This window comes from Nannospalax galili, unplaced genomic scaffold (assembly GCF_000622305.1).
Source record: "Nannospalax galili isolate Female #2095 unplaced genomic scaffold, S.galili_v1.0 scaffold638, whole genome shotgun sequence".
Taxonomy (NCBI): domain Eukaryota; kingdom Metazoa; phylum Chordata; class Mammalia; order Rodentia; family Spalacidae; genus Nannospalax; species Nannospalax galili.
The window spans coordinates 755139-770149 of record NW_008341884.1 but is presented as its reverse complement, the minus strand read 5'-3'; the positions used below and the strand labels follow the sequence as shown (position 1 = coordinate 770149).

The 15011-nt window shown below is 45.0% G+C and overlaps 1 long non-coding RNA gene across 4 annotated transcripts; it reads right to left on the bottom strand.

Annotated features, from left to right (window-relative positions):
- Positions 1-6501: 6501 nt before the first annotated feature.
- LOC115071150 lies at positions 6502-14648 on the bottom strand. 4 transcript variants are annotated; one of them, XR_003850262.1, is made up of 5 exons: positions 14564-14648; positions 13724-13784; positions 9556-9642; positions 7706-8011; positions 6502-6807 (listed from the first exon to the last, which is right to left on the bottom strand). It is a non-coding gene; the product is annotated as an uncharacterized LOC115071150 (long non-coding RNA). The 4 variants fall into 4 exon arrangements; XR_003850261.1 differs by lacking the exon at positions 6502-6807 and having other exon boundaries at positions 7693-8027; XR_003850259.1 differs by lacking the exon at positions 6502-6807 and having other exon boundaries at positions 7693-8011.
- Positions 14649-15011: the final 363 nt, after the last annotated feature.

The following is a 15011-nucleotide window of genomic DNA, read 5'->3' as shown; positions in this document are numbered from 1 at the left end:
AGTGTGAATGGAATATTCTAAACTTTAAAAAGGTAGACTGAAGAGGGACGATTTAAATGAGCACATTTAGGATGAATTGGGACTGAGAGGTAGAGCTGCAAAGAGACACTGACCACAGAGCGGAGCCGGATAAAACAGTGGTGCCGCCTTATACTCAAGTTGACCAGAAAGAAAGTAGCACAGCCGTGAGAGGTTAGAGTGTGGGCCGAAGGGGCCTCCGCCCAGCTGGTGGGAGGGCGTAATCAGGGACTCTAAGTAACAACATCGGAGAATTTTTAAGACCTATTTTTAAAAATATTTTATTTTTTTATTTTATGTGTATGTGTGTATTGCCTGCATGTAGGTAAGTGCACATGTGTCATGCAATGCCCACAGAGACAGAAGAGACTGTTGAATCCCCTGGAATTGGAGTCACGGACAGCTGTCAGCTGCCATTTGGGTGCTGGGATTCAAACCCAGGTCTTCTGCAACAACACTAGTGTTCTTAACCGCTGAGCATCTCTCTTCCCCCAAACCTATTTTTAAATTTTATTTTATGTGTATGAACCTGCATGTAAGGGCATCACATGCATGCAGTGCCGCAGAGGCCAGAAGAGGGCAACGGAGCCCTTGGAACTGGAGTTGTGGATGGTTGTTAGCTGCCATGTAGGTGCTGGGAATCAAACCCCAGTCCTCTGCAAGAGCAGCCAGTGCTTTTAACTGCTGAGCATCTCTCCAGCCCCAACCTCAGTGCATTTGAAGGTGTCAGAGCTTTCTTGTCAGTAACTTTTTCTCTGGGTATCTGCCCTAGAGCACTATCTCTGCACACGACTGCAATTGAATGTAAATATCTGGAGCATGGGGACTGTTTTTAAAGCCCTTGTGTGGCTCTAATGTGTGGCCAGGGCTGGAGACAACATCACAGAGGAAAATGATGTAACCATGATCCTCTGTACAGAAACACACACGCACACACACACACGCACACCAGGAAAAAGCTGCAATTCCAAATATCCACTACAAAAACACAGCAAAACATAAAATACTCACACAGCAGTAAAATGTAAGCAAAAGTTCAAAAGTTCTTGGGGTGGCTCTTAAAGGCAATGCTCAGTTTGTGAAGCAAGTTTAGAATAGGGGCCAGAAACAAGTAACGTTAAATATTTTGTTTAGGCAAAAGGTGCCTGGTTGAACTGAACTTGCTATGTAGACCAGGCTGGCCTCAAAAATCATAGTGATCCTTCTGACGTTTCCCAAGTGCTGGGCTGCAGGTGTGGACCACCACACCTGGCCATTTCTCCATTCTTAATTGGATTACTTCATTCTAATTTTAAGGGTTTTTCAATTATATGCTCTGGATACGAACTCTCCATCATGTAAATACCTGTAACTATTTTCTTTCATTCTGTAGGTTGTCTTTTTACTCTGTTGATTATTTCCTTTATCATGCATAAGTTTTTAAGCTTATTATAATTCCATTTGTTCATTTTTGGTTTGGTTTTGTGTGTTGGGGGGAGGCAACCAGAAAAGCAATTGACTATATCAGTATGTTGAGATGTTTGCTCTGTGGTTGCCTAGTGGTTTTGAACTTTGAGTCTTACATTAACATCTTTCATCTGTTTTGAGTGGGTTTTTTCCAAAGGGCCAGAGATAAGGTCTAGTTTCAGACTTCTGCAGGTGGATACCCAGTTGTCCCAGCACTGTGTGCTGGAGGCTGTACTTTCTCCTGTGTGCACTTTGGCACCGTTCTCAAAACGTTCTTGGTGTCCATGCCAAGGTCTACTTTGGTCTCCCTGTTCTGTGTGTCTGTTTTTATGTCAATACTATGTTGTTTTGTTGACCATGGCTTTTAAGAGTATCTCAAAATCGGCTATTACAGTGTCTCCAGGTTTTTGCTGTTTTTATACGTGATCGTATTGGCTATTGTGTATTTTGAACATGAATTTTAAGATTCTGTTTTCTAGTTCTATAGAGAATATCCTTGGCCCTTTGATGACGGTCACATTGAATCTATAGATTGGTATAGGTAGTATGGTCATTTAGCCATAGAAATTCTTAGACCCCTGAACACAGGGTCTTTCCACCTTTGGCGTCTTCTTCAGCTTCCATGCCTTATAATTTTCATTTTAGGGACCATTCGTTGTCTAGGCTTATTCCCACTTACTGTATGTGTGTGCATCTATTATGAATGTAATTAGTCATGATCGCCTTACCAGGAAATTCACTATTGATGTATAAACAAGCTGCTGATTTTTGGATGTTGGTTTTTGTATCCTGCTACTTCACTGAAGTACTTTTTAGTTCTGATGGTTTTGAGTTTCCTATGGATAGAATCATCATCTGCATAAAGGGATAATTTAACCTTGTTTTCTACTCACGTGCCTCCAATTTCTTCGTCTTGATTAACTGCTCTGGCAAACATCTAGCACTATACTGAGCAGGAGTGAAAACAGATGGAGTTCTGTGTTTATTTCTCGATCTTAGAGGAAATGCTCTCAGTCCCCACTCCTCATATGAGGACTGTGGACATGTCATGTTATAGCCTTTATCATTGAGCTGTGAACACTTTACTGTCTTTATCATTGGACTGTGGACTCTTAACTTTATAGTCTTTATCATTGGAGGGCTTTTATCATAAAGGGATGATGAATTTCATCAGATGCTTTCTCTGTATCCATTAAGATGCTCATATGATTTTTATGTTTCAGTCTGTTTCCCTAGGGATCTCTTTGAACTGTCCGTCTCCTGGAACTGTGCTGATGGAACTGTCTGCTGGAACTCTGTCCCTGGAACTCTGTCCCAAGTCCTGCCCTATCCATGATTTTATTTAAAATGGTTTCTCCAGCTTTAATGGGGGAAGTACAAGCTTGGCTCCACCTTAATCTTAACAGTCCATCTGGACTTTTCATGTCTAGCTCTAGAGTATCTCATTCACCCATCCTTCCTAACCTCCCCTGTGTGAAAAGGAGATGGCCGCCCCTTTCAGTGTTTTGTTATGTCAATTCTCAAGCACACACACTCACTCATTCATTGATTCACTCATTCATTATCTTTTTGGGTGAATACCAAATTGAAGTTGCAAGAAACCAGACCAGGTGCCCAGATCACAAGACCCACGAACACATGGTAATTGCTGTAATTAATTAAAGGTCAGTGGTCCAGACTATATCCATTTATAAAAGTCATTTCCACGTCCTTTTCCTCTAGATTTTCTGGTTCACTAGCACATATTTTTTCCACATGACTCTTAGAGATTTTTTATTTCTTCAATACCAGATTTAACGTTTCCTTTAGTTATTTATGCCTTTCTTTTTTCTTGGCTAATTTAGTGAAGGGTCTCTGTCAGTTTCAACCTTTTGAAGAACCAGCTTTTTGTTTCATTGATCCTTTGTTACCTTTTCTTGGCCTTCGCCTTGTTTGTATCTGTTCTGATCTTACTCCCCTCTAGTAAGTTTTGTTTGGGGTTTTCCTGCTTCTCTGCATTCTTGAGATGCACCTTTAGGTTGTTTGTTTTTTTTACACCGCACTCATTACTGTAAATTTCCCGGTAATGCTGCGCTTGCTGCATCCCATAAGTTTGCTGTTACTTTTCCATTTTCATTAAAATTTTTAATTTCCTTTCTGACCTTGTTTTTCAAAAGTACATCATTCACTCTCCATTTTTTATATAATTTCTAGTTTCTCTTGTTGATGTCTGGTTTTAATACACTGTTGTCAGAAAAGATATAAGATGTGATTTCACTAACCTTTAATTTGTTAAGGCTTGCTTTGTGGCCTAATCTAGAAATGTACATTCCTCTGATTAAAGGGAAAGAATGCGTATTCTGCAGCTGTTGGATACAATGGTCTATAAATTTCTGTTCGGCCCATTTGATCTGTAGTATAGTTTAATGCTGGTATTGTTTTGGTGATTTTTTTTTTTTTTACTAGATGGTATGCCCATCATCTGCTTTCACGGGTCCCATGTTTCTTGTGTGGATGGCTGTGCTCTATCTGGGGAATTCTGAACTTGGGGGTGGGGCATTGTACTAACCCAGATGAGCTGCTTTTGTTCTCCGGTGTGACCCTAAAAAGCCTTGAGAATCTTAGCAGAATGTCTGCAAGTTTAGAGGAAATTAGGTCAGACAATTTATGACCTAAGAATGAACCAAAATTTCTCAATGACAGAAAAAATTAGGATATGAATTATTGATAGGGAAATAGCTTCTTAACGATTTCTGCATATAAGAAATTGGTGTAGAAAACATTCAAAAATGTGAAGCAAAAACCAAGTCAATGCCTGAACCATAAAACTCGGCCCAAATATTACTTCTGTAAACTTTCAGAAAGTGATGGCTGCTTTCCACATCCTACCGTGTCTTCCTGGGGAGCAATTAATCATTGTTACTGTTCTTTCCTACTACAATGAGATTCTAAGGGTTTAAGGGGACTTCCTCTTTCTACATGGCTGTACTTGACAAACAAGGGCTCAAAAAAGACTTTTAACAATATAGACATGGGGGGCAGTGATATGGCTCTGAGGGTAAAGGCATCCAACGCACAAACCTGGGGACCTGAGTTTGACCCCCAGAACCCACCAGGGGTGGGAAGAGAGAACAGGTGCAGTATTCTCTTACTGTGCAATGTTTGCCAAAGTAGAAAAAGGTCTTCTGTTCCCCATCACTGGGTAGGTTTCCGATGTCCTCAGTCTTTCCTGGCCTTCCTTGTTCCAGTAATGCACACGTTCCAACACAGACGTGATCCAAAAGGCAGGTGAGATGGCTCCGCAGTTGAAAGCATTGGCTGTTCTTGCAGAGGACCTGGGTTCAAATCATGTATTTGGTGAATCGGGTCGGGCTTGAATCATATATTTGGTGGATCAGAACTGTCTGCACTTTTTACAGGATGCTCTTGGAAGGAAGCTCCTTTCTCCTAAAGGTATGCCTTGGGATACTGGTTTGCAATGTGATGCAATGCTATTTTATTTTATTTATTTTATTTTATTTTATTTATTTTTTTTATTTATTTTATTTTTGGTCTTTTTGAGACAGGGTCTCCCTATAGCTCCAGCTGCCTGAAACTCACTCTGTAGACCAGGCTGGCCTTGAACTCACAGAGATCCACCTGCCTGTCTCTCGAGTGCTGGGATTAAAGGCGTGTGCGACCACTCGGCTGCAATGTTATTTTTAATTCCTGCTGGGCACTGTGGTGTGGTCTCTGCTGGTTCTCCAGGCCCCACGGTGTGGTTCCTTGCTGGTTCTCTGGCTGTGATGATCAGGTGTAAGCACAGTACATACTATGGCTGAATCAGAATCCCACTTTCCCTGCAGCACTCCTGCCTGGGGACGCCGCTAGGGGCTCAGGTGGATGTGGTGCAGACAGCAGAGTGTGGGTGCGCCCTGGTGTCTACCTCCAGTGGGCGCGCTGCCCCTATTGGGTGACAGGACTTTAGCCAGGCACTGCTGATGTCAGCTCTGTTGTTTTAGGGTCTCTGGCCCTGGCCACAGCAGGAGTGCTGGGGGCCTGAAGCAGCTTGTGCTCCTTGTCCTCTGACCAGTAGTGCAGGCTCAGGTGTTTCACAAGGAGCCAAAGGGCAGGAACCACAGCGCCCGGTCAGCAGGGTGTGGCCAGACACAGCCCAGGGACACCCAGCAGTGCAACTGCCTGGGGCCAATACAGCAGGATTCCCGACTTCTGCTCTCTGCTGCCCCTGTGGCATAGGATGCCCTCCGCTAGAGGAGTTCAGGCCACCAGCCTGCACCAGGGACAACGGCCAGTACCACAGACACACAGTGCCAGTTGTGGCCTTCAAGTGTCCGAAGGTCACGCCTAGAGCCCAGCGAAGGTCTCTCCAGGACTCCTTCCCACAGGCGTAGAGTTTCCCTCACTCCCTCTAAGCCATCCACTGCAGAAGCTCCTGGAACTCAGTGCTGCTCAAGGATGCAGAATGCTTTGTGGCATAGAACAGTGAGGCCTCAGGGTTCTTTCCCCGACCTTTGGTCAGGTCCCAGAGGGCAGGCCTCCAGCCCCCCACCAGTGCTGGGCAGTCAGTGTGTTTGATTCACAGCCACTCCACAGGGCCTCGTAGGTTCCACAAGCTCTGCTGTTTTTACACTCTGTGGTGTTGGGCAAGGAATGGAACGTCCCTCTCTTTCCATTTTCTCATCTGAAAAATGGGACTAAGCCAGGTGGTATTTACAATGACCCTAAATGTTTGCTGGCTAAAAGTAAAGCTCAGCAAAATTTAAAATTATTATGCAGATGTTTTCCAATACTAGGAGAAAGGATCTATGGTCAGGAGAAGCCAGCCTGAGATTGTTAACATGGCACATTAAATTAGCCTAGTTTAAATTTTAGAAGATCTAATTAGTAGGTGGCAAGGGGGACCAGGAGAGACTTAATGAATTCTGACTTCAGTAAAACACTTAATAAGTGTCTCATGATGCCCTGGTTGGCAGATAGAAAACAGTAAGTAGATAATTACACAGCTAAGAAGTCCAATAAACAAACAGCTGAAATAGCCATGTAATGTTAACCCGGAGAGAAGGTCTCTTAAAGATTTTTTATTTTTATTTTATTCATGGCACACGTGTGTGTGTCTGTGTCTGTGCGTATGCCTCATGTATGCAGGTGTCTGAAGATCTCAGAAGAAGGCAGAACAGAACAGAACAGAACAGAAGTTAGGCAGCTGTGAGCCAATCGATATGCGTACTGGGAACTGAACTCAGGGTCTTTGGAAGAGCAGCAAATGCGCTGAACCACTGAGCCATCTCTCCAGCCTCGGGAGGGAAGGTCTCAATGGTATAAGTTCATACATACATGTTATTGTTCTCATTGATGTGATGGTACCTGAAAAAGCAAGTTAAAAGGGAAGGGTTGATCTAGCATGTGGTTTGAGCGTGGTCCACTGAGTTAGCCCTAATGTCCTTGTCCTCAGACTTCAGATCTGAACTGAGTCAGCACATTCTCAGGACAGTCCTGAGGACTGCTGGTGCTTTGTGGTGTATCAGGCTCAGCTCCAAGGTTCCTTTTATGACTTGGGTCTCAAATGTCCCAAGTCCCACATACTAAAGACAAGGTCCCCGGGGGAAGAACTCAGGCGTTTCTTAGAATAACTCACCATCATTTTATAACATTTAAATGACACCTGTTCAGAACAGCACTTGCTGGTTTGCAGCACACCCAGCTGTGCGACCCTTACACCTGATCTTCCCTTCCTGCTCATTCACCCTCTGGCATCTCTACCTATTATATATTTTACTGGATCTTTAAAAAGATACTTTATTATTTTTATTTTATGTGTATGAATGTATTGCCTGCATGTAGGTAGGTACATATGTGTCATGCAGTGCCTTTGGAGGTGAGGGTGTCAGATTCCCCTGGAACTGGAGTTACGGATGGTTGTTAGCCACCATGCTGGGAACTGAACCCTGGTCCTCTGCAAGAGCAGCCAGTGCTCTTAACCACTGAGCCGTCTCTCAGCTCATTTTACTGTATCTTATGATGCCTCACCTCCCTACTACTATAACCTTGTTAAGGGAAGAGATGGGGGTACATGTGGTGCTTATTGGGCACCCAGATCCAGGGAGAGCCAATCCCTGGCCCAGAGTCCACACTCCAGAGGCATCTGTAGGGAGGAAGAGAATTGCCTCCAAGGAGAAAGAGAAGCATTGTCAGTATATTAGAGTGAGTGGTACTGAGACACTAGTTGAAGAATGATCAAACAGCAATAAGAAACGGATGTTACCACTGAACAAATTGCTAGCTCCCTCAGGGGGAAGCACGGCATTCACAGCAGGGATGTCACACGGCGCGCAGAATGCGTAGCACGGGTTGTCACACGGCGCACAGAATGCGTAGCACGGGTTGTCACACGGCGCACAGAATTCACAGCATGGGATGTTGCACGGTGCGCAGAATGAATAGCACGGGATGTTGCACGGTGTTCAGAATTCATAGCATGGGATGTTGCAGGGCGGCGCGCAGAAGGCAGCGTCTCCTTCCCAGCCTTGCTGGTCTGCAGGACAGCGCCATAAGGCTCTAGCTGACAGCTCTGCCTCACAGAAATGCTAGGTTAGAAAATTGCAGGGTATCTTAGTAATTCCACAACAAAGTCAAACTAAGTTTTCAGTAATAAAGGAAAAGGCATATTTTCCCTCCAAATGTCTTTTGTGTAAGAATTTGGTATATTATAAAAATACATAATTCTTTTCACATTTTATTAAAATGTTCACTAAAATTTTACTGTATTTATTTATATACTAAATAAATAATGTATTTATTAAAATAGGTCCAATTTATTGCATTTATATGTTTGGTGTGTGCATGTTGTTGGCCTGGCGCGCATATGTACATAGGAGGACAACTTGCTGAGTCATGCTGAGTCATTTCTCTAGTCTCACTGTGGGGGTCCTGGGGGTCAAACTGTCAACATCAGTGCCTTTGCCCACTGACTTGTGCTGGTCCCCAGAGAAAAAGTTTTAAAAGGACCAGCAAGCACAAAATCACTTAACCGTATGAGAAAATACAGGATTAAAGAGATGGTTTTTAAACAGAGAGTTTTTCTGTCCCCAAAACAGGAAATACTTTTTAAGCACAAAAGCAATGAGATAAAGAAAAAGCAAAGATAATGGGTAGATTTAAATTTTAAACTGTTGGGGCTGGAGAGATGGCTCAGTGCTTAAGAGCACTGGCTGCTCTTGCAGAGGACCCGGGTTCGATTCCAGCACCCACATGGTGGCTAACAAATGTCCGTAACTCCAGTTCCAGGGGAATTTGACACCCTCTTCCAGCCCCTGAGGACACTGCACAACAGGGTGCAGTTATACACATGCAGGCAATACACTCGTGCACATTAAATAAAAATATTTAATTTTTTAATTAAAAAAATTATTTAATTAAATGTTGTGGAGGTCAGAAGAGGGCTTTGGATTACCCTAGAACTGGTGTTTAGGATGGTTCTTAAAGAGCAGTCAGTGCTCTTAACTGCTGAGCCATCTCTCCAGCCCCCAAATATTTCAATTTTAAACTATTTATATCAACATAAAAGTTATAGGCTCTGCTTGGGGAATTCACAATCCAGCAGGGAAACCCTACACGGAAACAGATTTGGATAAACAATGGGGTGACCACGGCCTAAGCAGTCGGTAAACAACGGGGTGACCACGGCCTAAGCAGTCGGTAAACAACGGGGTGACCACGGCCTAAGCAGTCGGTAAACAACGGGGTGACCATGGCCTAAGCAGTCACTAAACAACAGGGTGACCACGGCCTGAGGGAGATGAAGAGCTGCAGGGATTCAGTGTTCCGCTTCATCGCCTTGGCCTCTGTAATTTTGAGAAACATTCCTTTAATTCAATAGTTACTATCACCTAAGCAGATGTTCCCTGGCCTGTTTTTAAATATTTATTATTTTTATTTTATGTGTATGAATGTATTGCCTGTATTTGTGTGAGCGCACCAGTGTTATGCAGCACTCATGGAGGCCAGAAGAGGGTGTTGGATCCCCTGGAACTGTAGTTATGGACAGTTGTTAGCCACCGTGTGGGTGCTGAAAATCAAACCCAGGTCCTCTGCAAGAACAGCCAGTGCTCTTACCTGCTGAGCCATGTCTCCAGCCCCCAACTCTGGTCTGGTTTTCGTCTTAAAGTAAATGGTCTCTCAGCCTCTGTTTGCTCTTGTCCTCTAGTTTGGGCATGGCGAATAAAACAAAATAATTAAGGTCTTTCTCCACTCAAGACAACCAGAACACCATAGGTTAGAACTCTCTGAGGCCCCGACATGTCTTCTAATCTCTTGGAAGATCTGCCTGGAAACGTGGCTTGGTATGAATTCACACAGAGCCGTTGGTTTCCAGCCAGTCACTGATTTTTATAAATGGTGTAACCATCTCAAGGAAATGTCCAGGATTGCTAATTCTCCCATATTCTAGCAGCTAGAAAACAGTCACAGCAAAGTAACACCACTGCATTTATAAACCATCTGTATTAGTCACTTTTCTGTTGCTGTGACAGAAACACTGACCAAAGAAATACTGTAAAAGGAAGTGCTTATTTACACTTACGATTCCAGGGGAATTACAGTCTGTCATGGCAGGGAGGCATGGTGGCTGGAGGTGGCTGGACCAGGAGCAGCAGAAGCTGAGCTCTCACATCATCACACAGGCACGAGAAGCAAGAAAGCAACTGGAGACCTGGCAAGGCTTAAGAACTCTCTAAGCCCACCCCCAGTGATGTACTTCCTCCAGGATAGCCACACCTTCTAAAACCTCCCTAAACAGCACCATCATCTGGGGACAAAATGTCCAAACACTTGGAGCCTATGGGGGACATTTTCATTCAAACCACCACATTCCATCCCCAGCCCCCATAGGCACATGACCATATAAAATGCAAAATGCATTTAGTCCAACTTTAAAAGTCCCCATAGTCATTATCAGCCTCAATACTATTCACAAGTCAACAGTCCAAAGTCTATTCGAGACTGAGGTAAATATCTTAACTGTAAGCCTCTATAAAGTCAAAAGACAAATTACATACTCCCAACATAAAGTGGAACCTCCAAAAGTGAGGAATGGAGGCACAGTGAGGAAATACCAGACCAAAACAGGACCAAAAACCAGCAGGGCAAACACCAAATCCAGTAGCTCCACGTCCAACTTCTGGGACTTTACTTCCAGAGGGCTTAGATGGCTCAGCCTCTCTACTTTTGCTGCGTGCAGCACACATCTCTCTCCTGTGCTGGTACCACTCCCTGTGTGCGGTCTTCTTGGCAGATGCCTCACAGCTCTGGCATCACGAACTTCTTGGGGTCTCCATTGCCAACCAGGCTGCACCGTCACAGCTTCACGCAGTGGCCTATCGGGGCCTTCTCTAAGCAGGGGAACCCCTGCTTCACGCTGCCTGACCTCCAAGGCTCTCTGAAACCACGGAGGAAGAACTGACGACCCCTTCACTCTTGCATCCTTCATGCCTCTAAAGCCAGCACCAGGTGAAGGACACTGCCAAGTTTGGGATGGACTCCAGCCTGCTGTATCCGCTTTAGAAGCTTTGTCTTCAGTGGCCCCTGCGGCATTTTCCTTTCATGAGTTGGAGGCTTCCCTGGGTGTGGTCTTGCCCTGGAGGCACTCCCTCCACTGTTTAAGTCAGAATCTCTAGGCCCCTCCTTAATCACTTTAATCTCCTTATCAACGGGATCCTCTCCATCACATGCCAAGGCACCAACGTTAACCTTCCTAGTGCTCTTTTTCAATCCATCCTGTACATTCTGTATTTCTTTCTGCCCCATTTGCTCTTTTTCTCTGTAAATCTGTATGATATTCACCATTAATATCCATGCCACCATTTCTACATTAGGCTGTCTGAAATTTCTTCTGCAGGGAAATTAATCCATGGCTTTTCAACTTAGCCTCAGGCAAGCTTTTTGGCTGTGGGCAGACTCCAGCCAGACTCTTTGCCAAAATATCCCAAGTGCTGCTTAAGCCCTTATTTCCCTCTGGAACTACATTGTTCTCAGCACTGCTTTCTTCCAGGTGTTTACTAGAATGGTCTGTTAAGCTCTGCTTACAGTAATCAACCACTTTTCTAGCCCAAACTTCCAGAGTCTTCCACATTCCTCCAAAACCCACATGGTCAGGTTCTTCACAGCCAACACCCCGCTCTCGGTACCAATTACTGTATCAGTCACTTTTCTGTTGCTGTGATAGAAACACTGACCCAAGCAATTTATAGAAGGAAGAATTTATTTGAGATTACGGTTCCAGAGGAATTACAATCCGTCATGGCAGGGAGGCATGGTGGCTGGAGGTGGCTGGACCAGGAGCAGCAGAAGCTGAGCTCTCACATCATCACACAGGCACAGGAAACAAAAGAGCAACTGGAGATCTGGCAAGGCTTAAGAACTCTCTAAGCCCACCCCCAGTGATGTGCTTCCCAAAACAGTGCCACCATCTGGGGACAAACTATCCAACTACTCAGAGCCTATGGAGGACATTTTCATTTAAACCATCACACCATCAAAGTTCTTTATCATGCGCGAGTATTTGTAGACACATTCAACACAGAGACATCTTACCACATTGATGACTGCTCATTTTCCCAATAGCTTCACGGGAATAATTAAAAAACTCCACTAGATGGCCACTGTCACCACCACCTGCTAACCTCTAAATGATTATGTTTGCTATCAAAATTATCTATTCATGGACCAGCCTGGGCTACAGAGGGAGGCACTATCACAAAGAAAAAAAGTAAAATAATAATTCATTTAATTCTGATCACAGAATCCAAAGGTTTTGGGGTCTTGGACCCAAGTTTCTCTCCATGTCAACCTGAGTTTCAGATCTACTTTTATTTCAAATCTCACACACCCAGTTTTGACTCTGGCTCACAGTGTGGCTGGAGAAGTGGTCCAGGGTCACTCACCCTCAGAAGATTTGAATGGCCATTTTCCCCACCACTCCTCCTATAACTCTTGCTGACCTCAGCAGCTACGTGGACGATGACAGGAGCCCATCACTGAAGCGTCTCAACTCCTTAATGTGATCACAGTCTCCAGATGGCCCCAGAGTCCAGCCTCAGAGACTTCTGCAGCCCCGAGCCTGCCATCACTCTCTTCTCAAGCCCTCTTCAGCCACAGTCCTCTATCTCGAAAGCGTCCGAAACACTACCTGTCAGGTTTGTATTTATCTTTCCTCTGTCCCAAGCCCACCTACTCTCCCTCACTGCATTCCTTTCCCATCTGAAGCTGCAGCAGTCCATCACTGCAACCTTCTTTGTACTCTCTGAACTCCCTGTGGTCACACCTGCTTGGGAAAACCTCCATGATTCTAAAACCTCCACGATTAAGTTCACTCTCTGCTGGCCTGTGTGCATCTCAGTGTCTCCAAAGGAAGGCAGACAACCAAGAGAAGCGGGAACCATCTCCCCAAATTCATGCCTGTTCGCCTTGTAGGCCTTTATACCACCCAGCGGTCCTGCTGTGTCTTCCGAGCCCAGACACTGTGTCAGAGAGAAATATTTCAAAGTTTCTCCATTTCACTTAAAATGGCCAGTCCCTCTTACATAACCCTTCATCTTCTGGGAAGACAGAGCAATCCAAAGAGAAAGTCCACGAGCTCCCACCTCTGTCCACCTCTGGGTGGACTCACTTAGCTCCTGTCTGGTACTGCCCAGGGCTAGGGCCTGCCCCCTTTTGCCATTTCCTGAGGCACCACCGACAATCCCACCTTCTCTCCCCTGCATCCTCTTCAATTTTCTTCTTTTTGTTTGTTTTGAGACAGCATCTTACTATGTAGCCCTGCTTGGGCTAGAACTTGCCATGTAGACCAGGCTAGCCTTGAACCTGCAGTGATCCTCCTGCCTCTGCCTTTATGAGTGTTGGGACTGCAGGTATGTGCCAGCAATCTTCTAACTCCTACCAGTTATCAGCTAGGGTTTGGGGGTATGTGGCTCAGAGTGACGGGGGTAAAAAGGAAAAGACCCTGACCACCAGTGGGGTGGTACCATAGTACTTTCATTTCCCTGCAAATTTATTACAGACATCTAATTATTGGCTGTTAGGTCTTGGCTAAAATCCAAAATCTCATTAGTGAAGACAGAAACAGCTGTAGGGAGAGAAGAGCCATGCTAATTCTCAGGCAGCTTTGTCGTCCCATTACCAAGCAAGACACCCAGAAGGCCAAGGACCTGGGCCAGGTAGGAGCTTAAATACCTATGTGCACTTCTCCAACCCTCAATTGCCTATTCACCAGCTGTGTGCGTCTTACCGACAATAGCTATCACCTGGATGGAAAACGGCCCGGCCATCACATAGCTCTGCCCTGCTTCCTGCAACCAGAGGGAAGCCACAGTTTAAGTTTTCAAAAGAAAACGACAAAATCCCTTCTGTCGTAGTAGAATCTGAGCAATGATTGCCTTGATTCAATACAGGAAAATAACATTGCTGAGGTTCTACTACAAAGGAAGGGAAGGGAGAACACATCAGTTCAGAGTGCTTCCCAGCTGGATTAGCAAGGTAACAGACTAGGGGTTCCCCACATCCTTGCAACCTTCTCGTAGTGTTCTGGCTCAGTGTCTGGAGCTCTTTCTCACCTCCACTCCACTGCTTAGGAAACCCAGAAATGTGGGAAATGCTGAGGGATTTGCAGCCCCTCCCTAGCAGCACTAGCAGAAGCAGTACATGAACACCACGTCTCCTCAGGTGAGACGAACACACACGTGGTCAGAGCTACTGCCCTGCATCCCTGCAGAACTGAACTCAGTCCCTCGTTGTGATAGCTGAATAGCACATCTTCCACAGGCTACTTCCACATCCTCAAGCTTCTCACCCTCCTGCTCCAGATGTCTGCCCTTCCTGATGCACACCTTTGTACTTCAACCTTGACTTGGGGTCTGCCTCTGGGTGATACAATTTAAGATATGCAACATTCAAGCAAAGCCTAATCAATGGTGGGTACCAGGAGAGAGGGTTTAACTACAACTAGCATATTCAGAGCTAAGAAGGGAACTACCTTCCTTTCCAAATAGAAAGACTTGCCACCTAGATCTAGTATCCACATGCTTCTTGTGACAGATTTCACTGTCAGCTTGACTAGATTTAGAATTACCTGGGAGATTGGTGAGGCAAACATCTTGGTCTGTCTGTGAAGGTTTTCCCAAAAGGATTAGTTGAGGGAGAATACTAACTGCTCACTGCTGTGACACAATATCTGACAAAAAGCAACTTGAGGGAAGAAAGGGTTGTTTTGGCTCGTGGTTTGAGGGCACAGTCCAACACGGCATGCAAGCCACGGTGGAGGGAGAGTGGGGGGTGTCCATGCCAGGAGGGCAGAGAGCAGTCTCATGACAGAAACAAACATTAGAGCTCATTTGATCAAGGCCTCTGCAGTCAGGAAGCAGAAACAGAAAGAGACAAATATACCTGGCTCGCCCCCTTTCTAGTCAGGTCAGAAGCCCTGCTGTGGAATGGAACGCCCACTTTTGGGTGGGTCTTTCCTCAGTTAAATTTGTTTAGAGGCAGTTGAATACTGCTGGGTGAGGAAGAGCTGATCTTGA